General features: G+C 41.5%; 1 protein-coding gene and 1 pseudogene across 1 annotated transcript in view; both read left to right on the top strand.

The window, feature by feature from the left end:
- Positions 1-16,157, top strand: part of LOC106734963 (60S ribosomal protein L19-like) — an 18,690-nt pseudogene extending 2,533 nt beyond the window's left edge.
- VAV3 (vav guanine nucleotide exchange factor 3) overlaps positions 1-23,185 on the top strand; it is a gene marked incomplete at its 5' end in the record, with an annotated part of 378,218 nt that overhangs the window by 52,102 nt on the left and 302,931 nt on the right. The gene's annotated exons all lie outside the window — the stretch shown is intronic.

Here is a 23,185-nt window from a genome sequence, read left to right as displayed (position 1 = left end):
GGGTACATGCACTTACTAGAAAGATAGAAAGAGACAGAGAGACAGAAAGTGAGAAATCACCACCCCCCGCCCCGGGGGGGATGGCCACACTACAATCCATTCTCCTCTCAGGATCTTGGGCACGCACGCATACGCGCCCCGTGTGAATTTAAGCCACCAGGTCTGGGACTCAAACTGCGGTCGACTACATGGGAGTCCAGCAACATAGCCATTACACCAACTGCTGGTCCCACCATGTAAGATTTTATAACAGAGGATTGCATATACCATGGGGCTCCCATAGACTGATCGAGGCTATACCATTTTGCGCAGGTATGTAGTAGGCTGTATGGTCATGTTCATATAAGTACACTCTACAATATTTGCACAACAATGAAGACACCTAATAGCGCATTTCTCAGAACCCAGACCCCTTGTTAAGCGATAGATTATTGTATTTCCAGGGCAGGGCAAAGAGGAGTATGGTATGATGGTGAAGAGTAGACTCAAAGGGAAGAGTGCTATATTGTTGAAAATTATTTGGTATCCTTTAATGGTTTGGTAATCTGTTTAAAGCAGCCAAAAAAAAACCCCAAAAACCTGCAGTGGAATCAACGTGCAGAGTTTCAGATCTCAGCATCATTCTTAAAGTTAGGTGATTTGAGGCCAGCTCTATAAGCTTTAGTTACTTTATTTGTAACACGGAGAAAATAATCTATATTCTTCATGAAATTACTATCAATGTCTATTTAGATAAGCCACACGCAGCACATAGTAAACTCCCAACAAATGCTAAACTGCACTTATTATTTCTGATTCTCTTGGCAATCCCCACATTTATTGGTGGTGTTTTGTGACTTGCATCGTGCTGTTTATCGGAAGCTGGTCCACTTTTGCTTTCCTGCCCAGAAGAGACTGGGAAGGACAGAGGCTGTCGAGACAGTGGATCTAGGATGGGACTCTATTTGGTTAGGGTAATAATAGCTTTTTCCATTTGTGAATTACACTTAAAGTCTGAATTCACTAAGGTGTGTTACAAATATTAATTACAGAAAGTGAGCATCTTATATTTTTTAACTATGAATTTTCTGGGCTCTCTGATAACTACATAGACATTTTTGTCTCTTTCCATTGGTTAAATAATACAGTTCTGAAGTTGGGTGTCTGATGAGGTTGCATTGATGCCAGCATGGCCTGTTATTTGCTGATTTAAATGCTGGAAAGGAAAAAACAAATAATCGTTTAAGCTACAGAGGCACGCACACGCGCCCAGCATGAGTTTTTTAAGCCTCCGGTCCGGGACGCAAACCACGGTCAACTACATGGGAGTCCAGCAACAAAGCCATTACGCTAACTGCTGGTCCCCTAAGCAACTCTCAAATAACAGATTTTATCCAGTGTTTACAAGGTATCCCTGCTTGACTTTGAATTTATTTATGATTTTGTTCTGATTATTATAGGTATATTTAACATTTTCTTACCAGAATGGAAGTTTGTATAGTTTCTTTTTTCTTTTTTCTTTTTTTTTTTTTTTTAAGGAAGTGGCCTAATTTTATTAGGAAGATTAAATATTTTGTATCTTAGAAAATAGTATTGGAACCAGCAGCAAAACTTAATTATCTGGAATGAAATATGAATGATTAAATTATTTCATAAAATCAATAAAATCGAATCTCTGAAAAATGGATGTGCTTTATAAATATGACTTGTAAAGTACTTTCCATCTCAGTGCGGTAAGTGTATCAACTCAGTGGATTGCAATCTGGCTGTCAATATAAAGTTTCATTTATAAAAAGTATTCTGGATTATTTTTTAATGTTAGAGGCCTTTAGCAAGAGCCTCAATGGACAGTTATGTGTCTACTGTGTGTAGAGGGCTTTGGTAGTTCCTGGGGAAGCACTGTTGCTCTAGAGGGATTTCCAACCTAGACTGACGCGTACCCAAGAAACATACGTAGAAAGAGCAAATGTGCATAAACATGTGGTAGCATGTGCCTGTTGCTAAGCGTGTTCAGAGAATTTGATGTGATGGCCATGATTTGGGACAGGAAGCCTTCTTACAGAAAGTGGTATATGAGGTCAGCGCTGACATAGGGCAAGGAGAGGGGAGAAGGAATTCTGGGTAGGGCTGACCTGTCAGGCTGCAAGTACACAAAGGTGCCTTGTGTCAATTGTCACATTCCCATCTTAGACTCGTGTATGTTGTGTGACAGTTCTCAGGTAGATAATCTGTCTATTCCAGCCACTCTGGCTCCTTGATGTTCTTGAAATAAACCATGCAGATTCCTTCCTCAGACCTTAGCCCTGGCTCTTCCTTCTGTCAGACTGCTCATCCCCAGATCTGCGTGTGACCAGCTCTCACTTCACCTTCTCCGGAATGTCATCTTCATGATGAGACTTACCCAGTACATCTTGTTCAACATAGCTATCCATTTTACCTCCAGATTACCATCAATATCTATCGAATATAGTGATGAATTGCCTTACCTTTAATTACTAAGTTCATCATTTTCTGCTTTTCGCCTCCATTCCCACAAAAAGAAAAAGAAAATTTCACTAGAACAGAAAAAATGGTTTTCCTGTGCATTTTTTACTGGTTAATAGATCCCGTGTACCTGGAACATCACCTCGGTACACGCAGGCACTCAGATATTTGTTGAGTAAATGAATGAGTACAAGAGGGAGGTTGAGAATGACTCTGATCTTTCTAGCTTAGGAGCTTTCAAGAAGAGTGGCTCCATGCGCTTAGGTTATTGGGAGAAGGGGTCTTTTTCTTCTTTTTGTTGATGGCGGGAGAGAGATTCGGGCTCTGTTTTGGAAGGTGGGTTTCAGTTTGGGACACATTAGTGGGAACCGATCATGGGCAGCATCAGCAGGGAATGCAGATGGGACGTCTGGGCTTGTTCTGGGAGTCACTGCAACCATGACTGAGATTGTGCAGCTGATGAAGACGAAGGGCAAGGGTGGAACCTGAGGAGTGACATTCACAGAACAGAAAGGACTGGAGGCAGCAAGTGAAACCGCCACACCGCACTCAGATGGTAGGAGGAATTCCAGGAGGGTCTTGTTCTCAAGACTGTGGATGAAGACAGTGATCACAGTGCAGAGTCACAGCAGTCACAGAAGAGAAAGGAAAACTCCAGCCATCAGATTGGGCAACTGGGACGTCATGGTAGTCTTCCTTTCAGTTGGGTAGTGTGGACAACTGGTTGGTACTGGAAAAGGACCAAGGAAATGAAGACAGCACTCTCATGGACTGTGCCTGTTTGGAATTACACCTGCTGGACATCATTCAATCACATCACCTGCATTTATTAGAATCACCGCCCAGCATCTAGGGGGACTGTGGCATTCTTTAACAGAACAGTATGTTCATCCAGCTTTTTTGCAAGGGGAACTTCAAATCTCTTGAAGAAACAGTGCCTTTTATGATTTGCACAAAGGGGCCATTTGGCCAGTGTCCACCAGTGGCTATGAATGGAGACAACCTCATGAACTCTTTTTGGAGCTGATTTTTGGTGTAGAAGGAAGAAGAAAGCGATGCAAGTTGGAAAGTTATAGAACAGGTTCTGGTGTAAGAACGAATGGCTGGGAAGGGAGCCCAGTCAGGACAGTACTAGAGTACCCAGCTGCCAGGTGTTGAGGGTGCAGGAATGGACAGCAAAGGTGACACATCATGGATGATGAGGATTGCAAGCACCTGGTGATGGGTGCGTGTGACTTAGAGGACAAGGGGTCAAGAATGATTTCAATGGGGAACCAGCAATTAGCATAATGGTTATGTCGCTGGACTCCCATGTAGTCGACTGCGGTTCGCATCCCGGACCTGGTGGCTTAAAAAAACTCACTCTGGGCACGTGTGCGTGCGTGCCCAAGATCCCGAGAGGAGAATGGAGGAGAAGGGATTGTGGCGTGACCATTCCCCCTGGGGGTGACTTCTCGCTTTCTGTCTCTATGTCTCTGTCTGTCTGGTGAGCGCACGCGCCCTATAGCTAAAATCTCTCAAAAAAAAAAAAAAAAGAATGATTTCAATGCCATAAAGGTGGGAGATGAGGTGATTCATGTATTTACACACATGTATTTACACACATGGAGTTTAGCTTAGCCATGTTTCATTTGAGATACCTGGGGAATGTTAAGATAGTTTCTGGTAGTAGATGGAGTTTTTGAACTAACTTACAGGAGAAGAGTCAGTTTGGAATGTTTTCACTTGGTGAGATGATGCAGATGCATGTTGGCATCTGTCATAAATTACCTTTGGTGCACGCCCACCCTGTGAGGTTAGTGTCATCATTGGCGTCTGAGGTTAGATAGATTTTATCACTTGCCTAACATTCTGCAGCCTATAAATGATAGAGGTGAAGGGCCAAAGTGGGTCTCTCTGCCTCCAAAGTGCTCATCTTTTTTTTTTTTTTTTAGTTTTTGATATAGAGTGTGTGCACTTGCCAGAAAGACAGAGTGAGACAGAGAGACAGCAAGACAGAAATCATCCCCCCAGAGGGCATGGCTATGCCGCAGCCCCTTCTTTATTCTCCTCTCGGGATCTTGGGCACGCACGTGCATGTGCCCAACATGAGTTTAAGCCACTGGGTCCGGGACTCAAACCGTGGTCGGCTACATGGGAGTCCAGTGACATAGCCATTATGCCAACTGCTGGTCCCCAAAGCGCTTGTCTTTAACCCATATGTCTTTCTGTTTGTATCCTTGGATGTCACATTGTGGGATGAGTAGGGAGTCTTAGGGAGTGAATGATAACTAACACATCTGGTAAACTGGTAAATATGGTATTCATTTTCCACAGCCTTTTTTAAAAAACAAAAGAAAACCAAAACCAAACAAAAAAACACATTCATTGCTTCGTGAGTATTTGGTTCACTTTGGTCAAGTCTTTGTTATAGCCACATCATGTCCCGCTGTCTGAATCTGCAAAGACCCAGGGCACTTTTTCTTACAAACCACTGTTTGAATTTCGGAAAAATCAAACATCCTGCTGGCCTTCTTTTATTCTCAGCAGCATCTTCCCCTGCCATACCGTTGAGTTTTCTTTCAGACTGGCAATGATCTTATTTCAGTTCTGCCCTTCCACTTTTAACCAAAGACTGGTTTAATAATCCAACTCTGCTAACTATTGATTATCCTTTAGTACAATAGCATCAGTGTTCATGACTGGGAAATTATTAAATTCTCTATTTGGCATGGCAGACGTGAGTATGAATAAACCAGTAGGGAGTCCACAAATGTGTCTTTAAAGTTTTTTTTTTAAGTTATTTAATTTGATTGGGATGCTACTAGCCCTTGCCTCCTTCATCATCCCTCTTGCTTGTATACAGCATACGATTTATGACTTCATGGCAATAGGCATAATTTCATAAACATTTTCTTGAAGGTTTAAATAACTAAGACCTCAGATTATTCTGAAATGTGTCGAATACAAGAGAAAATCGTAGTGGCCTACTTACGGATTCAATGCATATGGCAGAGAAAGTGTAAACAGTCCCTCCATTGGGTTACCTGTAGGACTCCTGTGTGTGGCCATAGCGAGAGCATACCTAATCAGGGCTAGGACCCATAGCAGGTGTGTGATTCTTTCTGAATGTAAAATAGGCATCATATGGCTGGTTGCAAAAGCAGCATCATGTTTAGACAAATGACACAAGATAGGAGATGACCAAAATCCATGTAAGAGTGGAAAATATTCATAGTAACAGTCATATCTCCATCTGTTACATTGATTAGGTAAAATAGTATTATACATTCAATTACAGATGGTCTTTTAATCACTTTAGAAGCAGCACAGAAAACCAGCCAAAACCTCCAGAAACCTTAGGCCCAGCTTCCTTTTCCTTGGCTTGGAAAGTTGGAATTCATCTTCGAAGTTTCTCATCTTGTGGCACATTTAATGTCTCTGAAATTTTTTTCCTCCATTTCATCCCTAGGCGAAAAGAGCAACAGTAAACAGTTTTTGTCAGTAAGTAGTTAGGTCTGAACCACTTAATAAATATTTAAGTCCTAAAAATATACTAGTTACTTGAAAAAATACACATAAATTAAAAAGTATTTTTATTTTTATATCATTCTTAAATAGTCATGATTACTGACTACTGGTATCTGTGTGCCTGTTTGAGCTGGCCATAACTTCTCAAATTTTGGAATAAGATTACACACCTCTACAACCTCTTTCTGTTCCACATTGACTAGTTTGCAGCAATTATGTGTTAATTATAGCATGTACTGAATATCTAGCTTCACAAGGACATGCCATTGACAGGAAGGTAGAGTGATCTAACGTGGAAGCACACAGTCATGTGAGAGGGAAGTTGGTGTGGTATCGAATTGATGCTGAGTATTCCTGTGATTTCTCTGGAAGCTTAAAGTATCCTACAATGTCTCTGTGAGTTTGCTGTGGTGGTCCAGGATACTTTAGTGCATAATCTAAGATCCACAGATCAATAATCTTAAATTAATAGGTCATGGGAGACAGACCAGATATGATTACTTCCAGAACTGTGTAATAGCAGGTAAATCATTGGCTACAGAGCTCGGGACACAGCAGGTGCCCAGTTAATAGAAATGACCTTCCTTGGTCAGATTGCCAGCATTTACGGCCATGTTTTCCACTGGCAGTTTGATTTATATTTACAGTTTAGTCATCTTTACTAAGTGCAGCCTCATATCTTATTGCCAGTTGTTTGATTTTGTGTGTAAATGGGTGACACAGTTATTACTGATTCTGCTATAAAGCAGATGGCTTTATAAAAACCTTATTTACATAAAACAGAACAAGGAAAAGGAATACATTCATTAATAGTATAAGACTGAGTGAGTACAGAAAGAACTGTTTCCTGAAAGTTTAATTATACACCATCACCATCATCACATAGTCATGTGTGCGATGTAAATCTGGCAAGTTCACAGAGACCATGGAGTCCTTATTGTGATGTTGTAATCTGTTAGCTGAGCCAAATCTTCTTCATGTCATGGCAAGGATAGCTATTTCAGAAGATCATTTACAGGATGATTTAGAAAAATACATTATTGGGATCAGCAAATAGCATAATGGTTACATTGCTGGACTCCCACGTAGTCAACTGGAATTTGAGTCCAGGACCCAGTGGCTTACAACTCACGCTGAGCATGTGTATACATGTGACCAAAATCTCGAGAGTAGGATGGAGGAGAAGAGATTGTGGCATGGCCATCACTCCAGGGGGTGATTTCTCTCTGTCCCTCTCTCTCTTTCTCTTTGGTGAGCACACGCACCCTATAGCAAAAATCTCTCTCTAAAAAGAAAAAAAAATACATTATCAATCACATTGTTCATTTTATCATACCTCACTTATGGTTTAGACACAATGACTATTCTGTAACAAGATTGCACTTTATCAACATGTTCTCCTTGCTTAGAGGTAGCAAGTTCAGTGGGTTGAATGTGGGTCTAATGGGTTCAGATGTTATATGGTGTAATATTTTACTTTGTGTGTAAAAGAGAAAACTACTCATGTCCACCTTAATAGTAGCTGACCTGAAAACAATGTATAGGTATTGCACTGATAACTTTTAGCCACTAGTAGGGACATTTTCCAGGAGAACCATAGAGAAAATAACAAAATAACAAATTTGCCTGTAGTAATGGAAGGTATTCAGATAAGGCCTTCTTAACAGTGGCTACATCATTACTATACTCTGTGACTACACTGTCTCCTGTTTTCACTTTCTATGACCTGTTAATTTTTAATGTGCCATATAAGTATTGTAGTTTGTATACCATGTAGCAAACCTATATGTAAATGTTTCAAATAATAGAAGATATCAAGTGTTGAGTTTTACTTAACAATGTGTCCAGTGCTGGGCAGAGTTTCTAGAAAAGCAAAGGAAGATAGAGATCATTTTAGTGAGTTACAAATATTTGCTGATATTTAAATATGCTGCAAGTGTGTGAACATAAAGAAGAAATGGAAATTTTATGGAGAAGGAACAGTTGAAAGACTTGAGATTCTTGAAGAGATTGGGTTTTAGGAAACTGAATATTCAACCAGCCCAGATACAGATCAAAGTCAGTCTTGTGTTTATTGCTTACCTGTTCTGGGAAAGACCAAAGCAGCCAGGCTGGATTTTTGATCTGCTTTCCAAACCTAACTTAACTGGTTATTTTTAGTTTGGCTTGGGCAAGTCCTTCCACCTCTCTAACCACATGAACCTCACCTTGGAAATGGAACAATCCCTGTTTCATAGGATGATCCCAAGGATTAGATGAAATGACACCACAAAGGACCTTGTTCAGCCCTGATACATCGTACTGTCTTAGAAAGTTCTAGGGAATGAACTGTCTGTCCTGTCCCAGAGCTCACGTTTGCTCATTGTTTCTGAAACCTTCTCTGATGTATTATATAACTCTCCATGCCATTATCTGTATCTCTGTGGGCATGGACCCCACTCTGATGTAGCACCCATCAAATTGTATTTACTGAGTTGTTTCTGTCTCTCTTCCCCAGTGTCCTGTGAGGTCCCTGACCGGGAGGACCATGTCTTGCTCAGTACTGCACACAGAACCTAGTAGGTGCACAAAATGATTCACAGATGAGATGACTGGATGGCTACTGAGCTCTGTCGGCTCGGGTGCTTAGTATTAATACGTATCTGGGACTGCACCTTTGATACCCTATTCCATGTTTCGAAGAGCTTTTAAAGGAAATAGATACTATTTTAATTCATTTGTAGAAAATTATAATTGCCCTGAGAAAAAAAGCTCTCTAGGAAACTTTTTCTTTTATATATATATATTTCCTTCTTTCTTTCATGGGAAAGAAGAGAGAGAAACTCAGAAAGTCAGCACCCTCAAGGCACCCACCATAATACTTCCTGCTACAACCCTCCCCCCAGCCTTTCCCAGCTAGTCAGGGCCATGAAACTTTCCTGACCCCACCCTTGTAGGTGAATCAGTCATTCTGTGCTTTGTGCCACTTGAGAAGCACATGTGTACTTTCACCATTTCCGCCATGCACTTGAACTGTCTTACTGGGCTCACGTTGGTGTATGTGCTTGTTTCCCAGTGGCTGGCAAGTTCCTTGAGAGAGGGCATTGTGTCCAGTAAGTTTAATGCTGCATGCTCAGTACTCAGGGGTGTCTGTTGGCATATGGCCTAAGTGTGTCCCTTCCTCAGACTGAAGTATCAATTCGTTGTTGTTTTGAGGATTAAGACTCTGCCTCTTCGTTCAAAGATCTTGTTTTTAAATTGATCTCTACTGTTTAGAACAGCTTAAGAGGTGTTCATCTTCAATTCATGCATAATACACAATCTCTTGCATGAAAATGTTTCTAATATATTTTATGGGAGATGTGTTTTCAGTAGGACATATTTTATAGGGGATACAGCTTAAATACCAATAGCTCCCAGTGCTGTGAGGTATCTGAGTCATTAAATGTAATAAAACGTATTAGAGTAACAGTTATCTGCTGGGGTCACTGTTGCCTTGCAGGAGTCCTAGAGGTTGAAAGCTTTATTTCAGAAAAGTCATCTTTATGTTAATAATGTAAAGTGATGTATTAAGTAGCAGAGCACTTATAAGGAAGTCCTTGTCTGTGGGTTTGGTATATAGGGCAGAAAAAAGCCATGCTTTACTCAGAAGGTCACTAGCCATGATGGAAATTCATGTTTCTTCATGGAGCTGACCCAGATATTGTTTTATCATATTTTTTCTTAGATATTTATATATTCAAAGTTAAAAACAACTGTATTTTTTTATCCTCTAAAAGAATATTTCTACTTACGAAAGTAATTTCTACTTCTGAGGAAAGTATACATAAGATTAAACCTTACTACCCACACATAACCATTATTGGATTTATTGTGTATACTCTAGACACGTGTGCATGTACGCATGCATGTGTTAGGTAACTGTGTGTTCACATATGTGGCTCCTGGGTGCTTGTCTACCCAAGCTTATGAAATGAGGTTGCACTGCAGGTGCTCAGTTTTAATCTGCTTTCCTTACTTAATAATGTGATTTTATCAATTGATTCAAGTTATCATGGCATTCTTTACCCAAAAGAATAATAAAATTCTATTTTATCTAAAATCTCTAGAGAAAAAGCATTCTTCTTAATAGTTTTCGAATTAGGTAAGGATTTGCTAATTCAGATTTTAAACTCTTTTTAGCTTTCTTTTCTTTTCTTTCTTTCTTTCTTTTTAGGATGTGGCATCGGCCAGTGGTTATGAGACTTTGGATTTTATTGACCAGTATAGGGAAAAGAGTGGGAGGCAATTTTAGCAAATAACAGTAATAAAATCATATAAAATATCTTAATATCCATTCTTACCTTCATTTCATAAAAGACGGGACTGATTCTACACCGTTGATGTGGAAAAGGTGTAATCTCAGAATGCCACAGTCATTGGGAATGCCACCACGTGTTCTTGAATAAGCAGTTCTAAGGAACAGCCACAGTTTATACTCTGGAGAGTCCCTGTGTCACAGGAGGGTGGGCGCGCATGCCGTGGTGCAGGAGCCAGGTGCTGTAACCTGCTGCCCCGGATAAAAGGCTTCTCCAGTTCACAGGGACTGCGGGATCCCTGTTGCTGTGTGGGTAGCCGCTTTCCTGTCCCACTTCCTTCTTTTCCGTTTCTTCCTCGTATCTTCAGCTTCCTGTGTGCCCATGGCATCAAGTATGGGGATGATTTCTTGCTTGCTTTTTGATATACACCTCTCTCTGTCTTTTCTCTGCCCCCACCCCATTTTTCAAGAATCATGGTTTCTTCTGTAAACAGAAGATGATCTTTTTTATTTTATTTTATTTTTATTTTTTTATTTTGAGAGCTTTTTGCTATAGGGTGCATGTGCTCACCAGAAAGAGAGAAACAGAAACAGAAAGGAAAACTCATCCCCCAGGGGGATGGCCACGCCGCAATTCCCTCTCCTCCATTCTCCTCTCAGGATCTTGGGCACCACGCATGCACATATGCACAGTGTGAGTTTAAGCCACCGGGTCTGGGACTCGAATCGTGGTCGACTACATGGGAGTACAGTGACGTAGCCATTAGGTCTGATCTTTTGATCTTTGGAGACAGTCATTTTCTCTTGTGTAGTAGGTGAAGTAGTCAGAGGCATTGATGAATTCAGTTGTTCCTTCACTGTATTTACTACTGTTTCCCTAGGCATCCAGGGTTTGTCCTAGGGACTGTCAATACTGGCCGTTACTCTGAATCTTTGCCCTTACCGAGAGTTGTCTGTAACCTGCTGCCCCGGATAAAAGCCTTCTCCAGTTCACAGGGACTGCGGGATCCCTCTTGCTGTGTGGGTAGCCCCTGCTCCTGTGTCCAGGCCCATGTCCTGGTTCAGGCCTTCTGGTAGGTTGATTTTAGACTTCTGTGGACCTCAGTCTGTTCTCACCCTTGATCTGTACAGTGCTGAGCTGTGTCTTGTGCAGGGTAGATTTTTTTCCCCGTCTATTTCTGGGAAGGGACTTTTGAAGGATCTGATCAGTGACTGGCATTAAACTCCTCAAAGAGTCAAATTCTTTAGCTCCATATGTGGCCTGTTATTGGTTAAGTTGCAAATATCTCAGATTACCCCTCCACTACATAAGAAAAAGCAGTGGGTGATAGGTCTGATAGGTGTTCCAGTAGAATGGGACATTTCTACCAATTAAAAAAAATAGAGAGAGACTATTCCTAACTAGTAATGGAATGCCAGGTAAAATGATAAGCACTGCTTATTAAAGATGAAATTATAAGCACTATATACTGGGTCACCAGAAAAGTCATGATGCAGTTTTACACAGAAAAACACATCAAGACTTTTTTGACAACTCAATTACAGCATGGCCTTCTAATCTCTGCTGATCCCAGTCCATTAGTGTTTTGTGATTAGGTTTCTTGTGGTAGAGGGTTTTGTGCTTGAGGAACTAACGGGCTTCATAGTAAACAGATTGTGAGGAAGCAGCCTAAAGTCTACATAATTTTTTAAAATTCACTGACATTGAAAAATAAAAGCAGTACACCAAATGAAGAGAAGGTACATGGCATTTTAGATATCCAGTTGATAGTAATGACTGCTGTGTAATTAATGAATGAGGACAGCGATGATTTGATGATACTGGGAGATAGATAGTTCTTGAGTGGGATAGGGAAGGTATTTCACATGCATGTCATTTTCCCAAAGCCCAGTTTTTTTTTTTTTTAAGAGATTTTTTTTTTTTCCTATAGAGTGTGTGCATTCACCAGAGAGACAGAGAGAGATAGACAGAAAGTGAGAAATCACCCCCGGGGGGTGGGGGAGTGGCCATGCTGTAATCTCTTCTCTTCCATTCTCCCCCTTGGGATTTTGAGCATGCATACTTAGATGCCTGGCATGAGTTTTAAGCCACTGGGTTGGGACTCAAACCCCAGTTGGTCATGAAGGTGTCCAACGATGTAACCATTACACCATCTGTTGGTCCGTAGCGAAATTATAAGCACTATATACTGGGTCACCAGAAAAGTCATGATGCAGTTTTACACAGAAAAACACATCAAGACTTTTTTGACAACTCAATTACAGCATGGCCTTCTAATCTCTGCTGATCCCAGTCCATTAGTGTTTTGTGATTAGGTTTCTTGTGGTAGAGGGTTTTGTGCTTGAGGAACTAACGGGCTTCATAGTAAACAGATTGTGAGGAAGCAGCCTAAAGTCTACATAATTTTTTAAAATTCACTGACATTGAAAAATAAAAGCAGTACACCAAATGAAGAGAAGGTACATGGCATTTTAGATATCCAGTTGATAGTAATGACTGCTGTGTAATTAATGAATGAGGACAGCGATGATTTGATGATACTGGGAGATAGATAGTTCTTGAGTGGGATAGGGAAGGTATTTCACATGCATGTCATTTTCCCAAAGCCCAGTTTTTTTTTTTTTTAAGAGATTTTTTTTTTTTTTCCTATAGAGTGTGTGCATTCACCAGAGAGACAGAGAGAGATAGACAGAAAGTGAGAAATCACCCCCGGGGGGTGGGGGAGTGGCCATGCTGTAATCTCTTCTCTTCCATTCTCCCCCTTGGGATTTTGAGCATGCATACTTAGATGCCTGGCATGAGTTTTAAGCCACTGGGTTGGGACTCAAACCCCAGTTGGTCATGAAGGTGTCCAACGATGTAACCATTACACCATCTGTTGGTCCGTAGCCCAGTTCGTAAGGATTTGCTCACTAGGAAGTTTTTGTCTCTACCTGGAAAGCCTATCATTTGATTTATGTGTAATACCTGGTTTATGTCCAGTATTTTCTGCCAAAGGCAGGTTGCCTAGCCAGCCTTTTGCAGAAATGGCTCTGTGTTTCCGCAGTGTTACAGCTTCCTAGGTTGAGCATCACGTTTCTGTTGTTCTGGTGCAGGGAGAGTCCTAGACCTGTGCTGGCTGTGGGAGGTGCGTGGCACTTCCTCTGACAGGGAGAATTACTTCCTGTGAGAAATCCAAGCTGGAAGTGGGTCCCTCCTGGGGTACATTTCTGGTGCCACGTCACCAAATACCCCTCTATGCAGCAGAAGTTACCTTGTGTGGTAGTTCAGTCATTTTATGGGTAGATTGCTGTGGGCTTTACTTACCCAGTTATAATAAAGAGTATGGATATTGCCATGTGATTCATATTTTTTAGACATAAAAACAGTTGTGTAAAAGTATGCAAAATATATATGTAATTGACTTTTCAGCAAGGTCACATGATTGCAGTGGGACTACTGTTTGATAAAATGTTAAGAAATGATATTCTTTTTTACTACAAATCTTCTAAGTGGGTACAGTGCAATGGCTGAGCATGTACACTTTTCTTTCTGGTGCCGCTAAAATGCTTCAGTCTGGATTCCTGTTCTCCCTGCCCCTGTCTCCTTGTCTATAAAATTGGGAAAGCTGCTTCAAGGATTGTTGTGAAGATTGCATAAGATTGCTTAGAATGGTGCCTGGTACTTATAATGAGACCCGTATATAACTATGAATGCTAATTATTATTTTTCCAACTCCCTAATTACTTTTATATCAGCAGATGAGAAGCAATGTGAAATAGCACATTTAAGGATGAGCACATGGCACCATGGTTATTTCACTGGACTCCCACATAGTCAACCACGGTTCGAGTCTCAGACCCAGCAGCTTAAAACTCACACTGGTCATGTGTGCGTGTGTGCCCAAGATCCTGAGAGGAGAACAGAGGAGAATGGATTGTGGCATGGCCTTCCCCTGCTACCGAGGGTTGGGGGAATTTTTCGCTTTCTGCTTCTCTGTCTCTCTGGCGAGTGTATGCACACTATAGCAAAAATCTAAAAAAGAAAAAGGAGAAGGAGCATATTTCTAAGTAGTAAGTGGAATGCAGGTGTTAGTGGTGGTTTTCTTTTCACTTGAGGAAGTCAAATTGAGTTTATTCAGTTCCCAGCTCACGGCAGGTGGAGGCAGCGCCAGGCAGCTGAACGGCAGGGTCCCAGTTAACTCTCTTCTGCCACTATGGACGCTTCTGTGGGGAAAAGGGTTGGAGGAGTGCATTTGATTGTCATATCACACAGTGAGTGAATTGTCTGAAATTTAAGGTGTCTTTCAGTCACTGTTCCATGGTGTGCAGGTAAAACACTCCGTGCTGTTTGACATCTGCCTTTATGAAAATTGAAAACTATCAAGAAAGTATTTATTGTCTTTAATTAGAGTAGCATAAGCAGGTTCTCTGACTCCTCTCTCTCTGTGTCTCTGTCTTTGTGGGCTGTGTGCCAATATCTAATAATCATTCTTTTAACCAAACACTAAATTTCATCATAATGAAATTTCTTCTGTAATTATGTCTGTGTCACTTCCCTTGTAATGAAATTTTAGCCTGTTTGAATTGGGTAGTCTAAGAACTTATACTGAAACTTTCTTTTTTTTTCTTTTTTTTTGGAGAAGTTTTTTGCTATAGGGCGCATGCGCTTGCCAGAAAGACAGAGAGAGACAGAGAGACAGAAAGCGAGAAATCACCCCCTAGGGGAGATGGCCATGCCGCAATCCCTTCTCCTCCATTCTCCTCTCGGGATCCTGGGCATGCATGCCCACACGCCCAGCGTGAGTTGAAGCCACTGGGTCCGGGACTCGAACCGCGGTCGACTACATGGGAGTCCAGCGACATAGCCATTACAGTAACTGCTGGTCCCTACTGACACTTTCTGTAGGCTGGAAGAAATATGTTGTATGAGGATGACATGTTATTTAATACATTTGTGTCACTTTCAATTTTACCTCTTGGAGGTGATCCTTAGTGTTCATGTTCCCCACTCACAAGTGTGCTCAGGCTTCAAAAGAGGCTTGCCTCTAGTGTCCTCTGCGGTGGCAAAAAGAAGGCCTGGTTGGACCCCAGTGAGACCAATGAAGTTGCCAATGCCAGCTCCCATCAGCAGATCCGGAAGCTGATCAAGGATGGGTTGATCATCCGCAAGTCTGTGACTGTCCATTCCCAGGCTCCATGCTGGAAATACAGCTTGGCCCAGAGGAAGGGCAGGCCTATGGGCCTAGGTAAGCAAAGGGTACAGCCAACGCTAGAATGCCAGAGAAAGTGACCTGGGTGAGGAGAATGAGGATCCTGTGCTGGCTGCTCAGAAAATAACAGGAGTCAGGACCAGCAGTTGGCATAATGGCTATGTCACTGGACTCCCATGTAGTTGACTGCGGTTCGAGTCCCGGACCTGGTGGCTTAAACCCATGCTGGGCACGTGTGCGTGCGTGCCCAAGATCCCAAGAGGAAAATAGAGGAGAAGGGATTGCGGCGTGACCATCCCCCCTGGGGGGTGATTTCTTGCTTTCTATTTCTCTGTCTCTTTCTTTCGGGCGAGTGCACACGCCCTATAGCAAAAAGCCTCTCAAAAAATAAATAAATAAAGAAAGAAAGAAAGAAAGAAAGAAGATAACGTGAGTCTGAGAGGACTGATTGCCACACGGATTCACAGCCTGTACCTGAAGGTGAAGGGGAATATGTTCAAGAACAAGCAGATTTTCATGGAGCACATCCACAAGCTGAAGGCGGACAAGGCCCACAAGGAGCTCCTAGCAGACCAGGCTGATGCCCGCAGGGCTAAGACCAAAGAAGCACACTAGCATGTGAGGAGCACCTCCAGGCCACAAGGAGGAGATCATCAGGACTGTCCAAGGAGGAAGAGACCAAGAAATAAAGCTCCCCGTCTCTTATCTGTACATAGTGGCATTGGCAGTTACTCAGATCATCGTTTAAATAAAACAATCTTTTATCTGCTGGAAAAAAAAAAAAAGAATTCTACCTCCTCTTCTTCCTTCTTTGAGTAGTGAAATTTTTATGTTTATCTAGTTTTTAAGTTCACTTTTAAGTAGTGAGAATCACTTAATGAGATTTTCCCTTGAAGTAATCCCTACATGAACATTACTTTGAGTTAATAAGCATTTTCTATACTATTTGGAATATGGGCCTTAGTGATAGTTTCTAGTTGGTTGTGGTTATGGAAACTTTGTTTTAATTTTTTTTTTTTTTTTTTAAGAGTTCTTTGCTGTGGGGTGCATGTGCTTGCCAGAGACAGAAAGTAAGAAAACCTCCTTCCCTTCCTGGTGAGATGGGCACACTGCAGTCCCTTCTCGTTCACTCTCTCCTTGGGATTTTGGGCATGCACACATATGCACCTGGCATGAGTTTCAGGCTGCCAGGTTAGGACTCGAACCACAGACGGCCATGTGGGAATCCAGTGCCTTAACCACTACACCACCTGCCGGCCCCGTGTTATGGAAATTTAACCATTTCTCCGAGGGCTGTTGAGGGATGGCCTTGGTAGCCATCAGATTGCTGCAGCCCAGGGCAGTGTTCTGTGCATACTGCAGCTGGCTGGCGCTACCTACGTGTCATCTCTGCTGGGAGACTTCCTCTGGCAGGAGCTGATGCATGCATGGTAAGTCACAGGGTGCAGTTCTCTCATGGAGGCGGCCCTGACATTTATTTCATGAAGGAGTTTTCTTATTTTGTGATCTTATGAGGATATTCATGAGTACAGCAGCCTGCTGAGGAAAAAAAGTTGGATAGAATAGGTAAGAACCAGGCGGTATTCATGATTGATCTTTTAAAAATAGGTCTCGGATAACCTTGCTCAGAACACATGGATGCTGAAAAAGTATATTCCTTTTAAGTAACTACTTTTAGCCTGTGAATTTTATTATATAATTAGAGATGGGTACTCCTGAGAAAAATATTTCCCTAGAGATATAAAAATTAAACTTTGAAAAGCAGAAAGTTGTATTTAAAATCTAATCTAACAAAATATTAATAGAAAATTATTATTTATTTTTTTTTAATTTTAAGATAGATTTTTTTCTATAGGGCTTGTACTCTCACCAGAGAGACAGAGACAGAAAGCAAGAAGTCACCCCCCAGTGGGGGTAACCATGCCCTAATCCCTTCTCCATTTTCCTCTTGGGATCTTGGGCATACATGGTCAGCGTGAGTTTTAAGCCGCTGGGTCCAGGATTTGAACCACAGTTAACTGTGCGGGAGTCCAATGACATAACCATTATGCAATCTGCTGGTCCCATTAGAAAACCATTTTAAGTGCTACAGAATCTTGATAAAAAATAAGTTACAAGATGTGAAAAGTAAAAATATTCAGTGACATAATAACTGGTTGTATGAACATCTGACTCCTGAACACTGCTTTCTTTATAGGGTGATTCGTGAACCTGATCAAGTTTTTAATTATGTATTTATTTAAAATTTTTGTCTGCTCTAATTTTGGTTGACTGATTTTAGCTGCTTCCGTACAGAATAATCTAGAAGATTCTTTGTTTTAGCCATGGGCCAGAGTCCATATAACACTCAGTCTAGTGCTAAAGCCCAGATAGATGGGCACATGGGAAAGGTGCAAGCAAAGTAGATGTCAAAATACTAATGCTGATATTCAAAAGGGTTATGGGGGGCCAGTAGATGGCATAGTGGTTAAGGCACTGCACTCCCACATGGCTGGCCACGGTATGAATCCCAGATGTGGTGGCTTGAAAATCATGCTGGGCACATGTGTGTGTGTGCTCAGAATCCCAGGAGGAGAATGGAGGAGAAGGGTTTGCAGCATGGCCATCCCCCCTGGGGAGTGATTTCTCACTTTCCTTCTGTCTGTCTGTCTCTCTCTCTGGTGAGTTCATGCACCCTGTGGCAAAACCTTAAACAAATGATTACAGAAATGGGAGAAATATCTAGGCTACAAAATGTTGTGTTTATCTTCTTCATACTGGAGAACATCCAGAGTATCATATGAATAAACCTAATACCTGATATGCAGAAATTCAGGGAAAAATGTTCACTCACAGAAGAATTTCATAGGATAGCTATAATTTTTAATGAATGTATATTGACTTAGTGCATGAATTGTAGCTTTTGTATATATAGATACAGTCTATCATCTACTGATTTTGTAACTCACCTTTGGTATTTTTCCTTGGGTAAATAGTAATCTTAAATATAGCCCAAATTCAGATGCCTAAGAAGAACCAGTGAACAGATGTTCACAGGAGAGTGGTGAGAAGTGGAGTGAGCCTGCATTTGTACAGCTCCTTTGCACAGATGATATGCCGTTCCTAGGACTATGACTTCCTTGGGAGGGGGGCTTGTTCATCTTCTCTTTGTATTTTGGCATCTATTAAGTCATCCTGATGACCCAATAGCTTTGTCCCCTGCCTGTATTTAACGTGGTACCTAGCATAGAATGAGCACTCAGTGCCTAATTAATGAAACTTAGATTTTTAAGAGAATCTTGGCTTGGCCATCAAGAGCTGTGTGGTCACAGGAGGGAGGTAACTCAGTGCAGCCGGTGAGAATGGGCACAGGGGTCAGACAAGCCTGTGTTCGAATTGCCCATGCAAGGTGAATTTAGGAAGGTGACCTCACTTCTCCACTTCAGCTATAAAATAGAGATCGTTTCATCTATTAAATTACATAAAACTTGGAAGCGATGCTAAATTTGGAGGCATGTGGGTACAGAGAGAATTTCAGATAGAGCAGTTAGCAATGTGGGCAGAATGTAGTTCAGCACAGCAAAACAATGACTGACATATATGAGAATAATTTTTTTCCAAAGTTAATCAGTGTGTAGAAGCAGCAGCCTACTGGAAAGTATGAACAAGGAAAGAGGTGTCCTTTAAAGTTTGGGGAAGGAGGAGGGGAAGGCTGGTTGCTTAGTTTATAGACAAGGATTCTGCTGATCTGAACTGAAGGTTCAATATGTTTTTCCGGTGCATATTGGTAGAAAAAAGTCATAGATGGCTCTTTGTTTCCCCCGGAGTTGAAATTGCTTGGGGAAAGTGTTAAAATTCATTTTTATCGCACCACAGATCACCTCTTTCAATAAAAAAGATAGCACACTTTCTGGTTAGTAACAACATTCTTTGTTGTATTTCATTGTGCCAGTAGGTATGATAAGGTTGCAAGATTATAACGCAACGATGAAGCCTTTCATTTGATTTTATATACAGAAATTAATACAGTAGCTTTTTTTCCTTTAAAAAATACTGAAGTTCTTTTCTTTCTTTTTTTCTTCCTTTCTCCTTTTAAGAGAGATTTTTGCTATAAGACCCATGTACTTGCCGGAGAGACAGAGACAGAGAGACAGAAAGCAAGAAATCACCCCCCAGAACAGAAGGCCACACCACAATCCTTTCTCCTCCATTCTTCTCTTGGAATTTTGGGCACCCACATACATGTGCCTGGCATGAGTTTTAAGCCACTGGGTCCAGGACTCAGACCGTGGTTGACTACATGGGAGTCCAGTAACTATTACTCCATTTGCTGGTCCCAATTCAGTATTTTTAAGTTTCATCTTAAGGATATTTTAAAACCTTCAAAAGTTTTTAGACAGACCCAGAATAACAGATGACCAGAGCCTAGACAATCTCTGATAGATTGAGAAATGAATAATTATTTAAAATCTAATGACACATTTTCTCTACTTAATTGTCACAACAAAAATGACAAGGCAGAGAATAAGCTGGGAAAACTAAAGGCGTACCTGAAATAATGAATATGTGTATAATCCTGGTGAGATCAATCCACATTCTGACGCAGCACTGCTATACTCCAGTGTAATGTGGCCAACAACCAGGGGTTTCGAATAAAAGATAAAACGTGCATTGCAAAAATATATTTAAAAAATTTTCTGAATCTGAAAGGCAGGCAATATGCAGGGTATAATTTGGGTAGTCAGTTATGGCGATTTTCGGGGTATTTGTCATGAAAATAGAAAAGACAAATATTAGGATGTAGATTTCCTAGAAAATCCATAAACAGCCAGGATGAATGGTGGCTGATCTTATGTACTGAGTACATTTATGTCTCCAAAATTTATTGAAACATTTACTGCAATTCTGATACAATGGTTTAAAATCAGGTTACGTTTACTACCAAGAGTCTTGATGTTGCTGTTTGTAAGAACATGCACTGGCAGGTCATGATAGTCAAGAGGACACACTAAATTCGGGCTCTGTCTGAAGGTGTTCTGGCCAGAGCTGCCTTCTCAGGTGTACTGAAATATGTCTGCCTGCAGGTAACAGGCCATAGTCACCCCTGGTTGCTGCTCACTCTTCTGGTCTGCAGAGAGGCTTGAGCCTTTGAGTTGAGGGCAGACCTTGGAGAACAGTTTTCTCTGATGAGTGAGAACATAGCAACAGAGAGTTCATCTCTTTTTAGCTTACCTTAACTTTTATTTAATGAAGGCAAATTGTACTGTACTTATTTCCTTGCTTTTGCATGGAAAAATATAATTGTACATTTGTTAACGTAATGCTCCTGGGTGTGTTTTTGTTGTTGTATTAAAAACATACCCTTACTCTTCAACAGTTTTCCCCATGACAGTACAGAAGATTTTTTTTTGTTTGCTCGTTTTTTTTTTTTTTTTTAATATTAGTTTATATGAGATACTGGTTCAGCTCCATGGCAAATATAAATCCATGCTCTCAGGAGATGTGGGAAGAGGGAAGAGTGGGGAACAAACAGTGCAACAGAAATTTCCAGCATGGGTGGAATTGAAAGAAGAAAGATCATATTCTTATAAACCTAGATGAATAAGGTTTATAGGGAGAGAAAAACTATTTTGGAAGCCATCCACCCTACAGAATCCATCTTAGTTGGATAATCTTTTGAGCTCCTTCAAACTTTGGGAGTAAAGGAGAATGAAAGAAGCCCTCAACTTTGTTCCAACAATTTGAGTTGGCTATGCTGTTTTCCTGAGGAGTGATACTCCACTGGGCTTTCTTTAGAATGGACCACAAGTCCGTGCCAGTGACAGGGACTGCAGTTCATTCCTAACCCTGGCTGCCATACCCCTCTACCACCCTCTCCCCCTTACCACCCATGGAGGCTGTGGAGCATTGTGGGAAAGGGCTGGTGATGAGATTTGACTTTCCTGCTTGTTGGCCATCATAATGTTGGGTCATTTACAGCATCACAATCTCCTTATGACCAGAATGGAATGTTCATTAAGTGTGTTAGCTGAGATACTCCATGGAAAGTACTTGGTGGTCTATCTGGGACATAGAAGCACACGCTCACTGTGGCAGATGGCAGGCAGAGTCATCGTAATGAAGCGTCACCTTATGTGTGTGGAGAAGTTAATTCTGAATTCCAGTTGAACTACTGCATTTCCTCCCAAAGGCCAGGCCTTTGCATGTGCTAGTCCCTTCCCTTGTCACAGTTCCATTTCTGGTGACCTTTAATTCATCCTTGGACACTCAGTTCCGCCACCTCCCTGGGGGAATGAATCCCAAGCTACTCTTTTTCATTAGATGAGTTCTTCCTCTGTGCTTTTCCTGAATTCACCATTATTATTCTGGGTTGAAATGTCCTGTCCACTTGTTCCTCCTGGTTAGAGACAGTCATTGCCTTGAGGACAGAATGTGTGCTCCTAGAACACGTGACTTCCAGCTCCTTGATTTGGGACAGTCTGCACAGAGACAGAATGTCGCAGTTGTTAAAAGCATGACTGTGGAACTAGCAGCCTGAGTTATTGCCTCGTTCTCCACTTCCTGGCTTTGTGATGCAGGGTCAATGATTTTACCTCTCTGTGTCTCAGTCGCCTCCTCTATAAATGGAAATGAGAAGAGGACTTGCCTAGTAGAGTCAACGGCACAGGATGAGGAGGAAGTTGGGCTTTACTGTCCCCTCCGTTCTTTGCTGCCCCTTTTGTATCTCCTGCCACCCCAGTTCTGCTCTGGCTGTATGGTGGAGTGAGGTAGAAGGAGTGGCATCCCGTCCAGGCAGTGGTGGGCTGAGGGTACAGATGGAGGGGTGGGGAGTTTTGTGCCCTGCTTCGGTGAGCTGTGGGAACTGTGGGGAGTTTCGGGTGCTCATAGTCAGGCCTTTTTGTTTCAGATCTTTTCCTTCTAGATCAGACTTGGACACTGATTTTGGTTCTCATTCCCTGGATTGGCAGGTTTGTAAGGCTCATCTTTAAGAGCAACATATGCTTATGTGGCTTATGTGTCACTCAGGGATTTTTTTTTTTTCCCATTCAGGAAGTTGTACTCTAGTGAACTGTCCCAGCTCTCTACTTTGGGGTGATTCTCCTTCTGGCTGCAAAGGGAGCCCTGTTCTTGACTAGCATGCTGTTTTGAGACTCTTTGGACTTACAAAGACAGGCCACTTCTGACCTAAGTAAGGGCACAAGGGATTCTGTTTTTCACCCTCATGTTTGCCTTAGGAGTGACACCGCTGCTGCTGGTACTCTGGTGACTGCTTCTACCTCTGCCTACTGTTATTTTTCCTGCATGTTACTATTGCTAAACTGCTACTCCTCCAAAGTGGTATAAGTTTTGACTTTTAGCTATACCATTTTACTGCCTCTTTATGGTCTATGAGTCAAGAAATACTTATTTCTTGTACCTTAAATAGGGAACCTAGCAAGCCTTCTTTGGAGTGTAGATTGGGTCATTTTCAATGTGCTTTGGACTAGCTGTGTTCTGGATAACTAAGGTTGAGAGCTACTTTTTCTCATTAAAGGCAGTGACATGCACTGTTTTTATTAGTGATTGATGAATTGACGATCTTAATAAAATAGATGATTTAGGCTAACTTTGATTTACGTACTTCCCAGTATTCTTTTTTTCTTTTTTTTAGTGCAAAGGCTAAAAATACACAAGAATGATTAAAGATACTGTTTGTTAATCTTTTTTCTGTCTGTAGACTAATGCAGAGGTTGACAGAAAACCTTCAAAACTGAGGGTTCAAGTT

This window comes from Tupaia chinensis, unplaced genomic scaffold (genome assembly GCF_000334495.1).
Source record: "Tupaia chinensis unplaced genomic scaffold, TupChi_1.0 Scaffold000270_1, whole genome shotgun sequence".
Taxonomy (NCBI): domain Eukaryota; kingdom Metazoa; phylum Chordata; class Mammalia; order Scandentia; family Tupaiidae; genus Tupaia; species Tupaia belangeri.
Note: the sequence above shows the minus strand (reverse complement) of the source record. Positions and strands in the feature narration are given on the sequence as shown.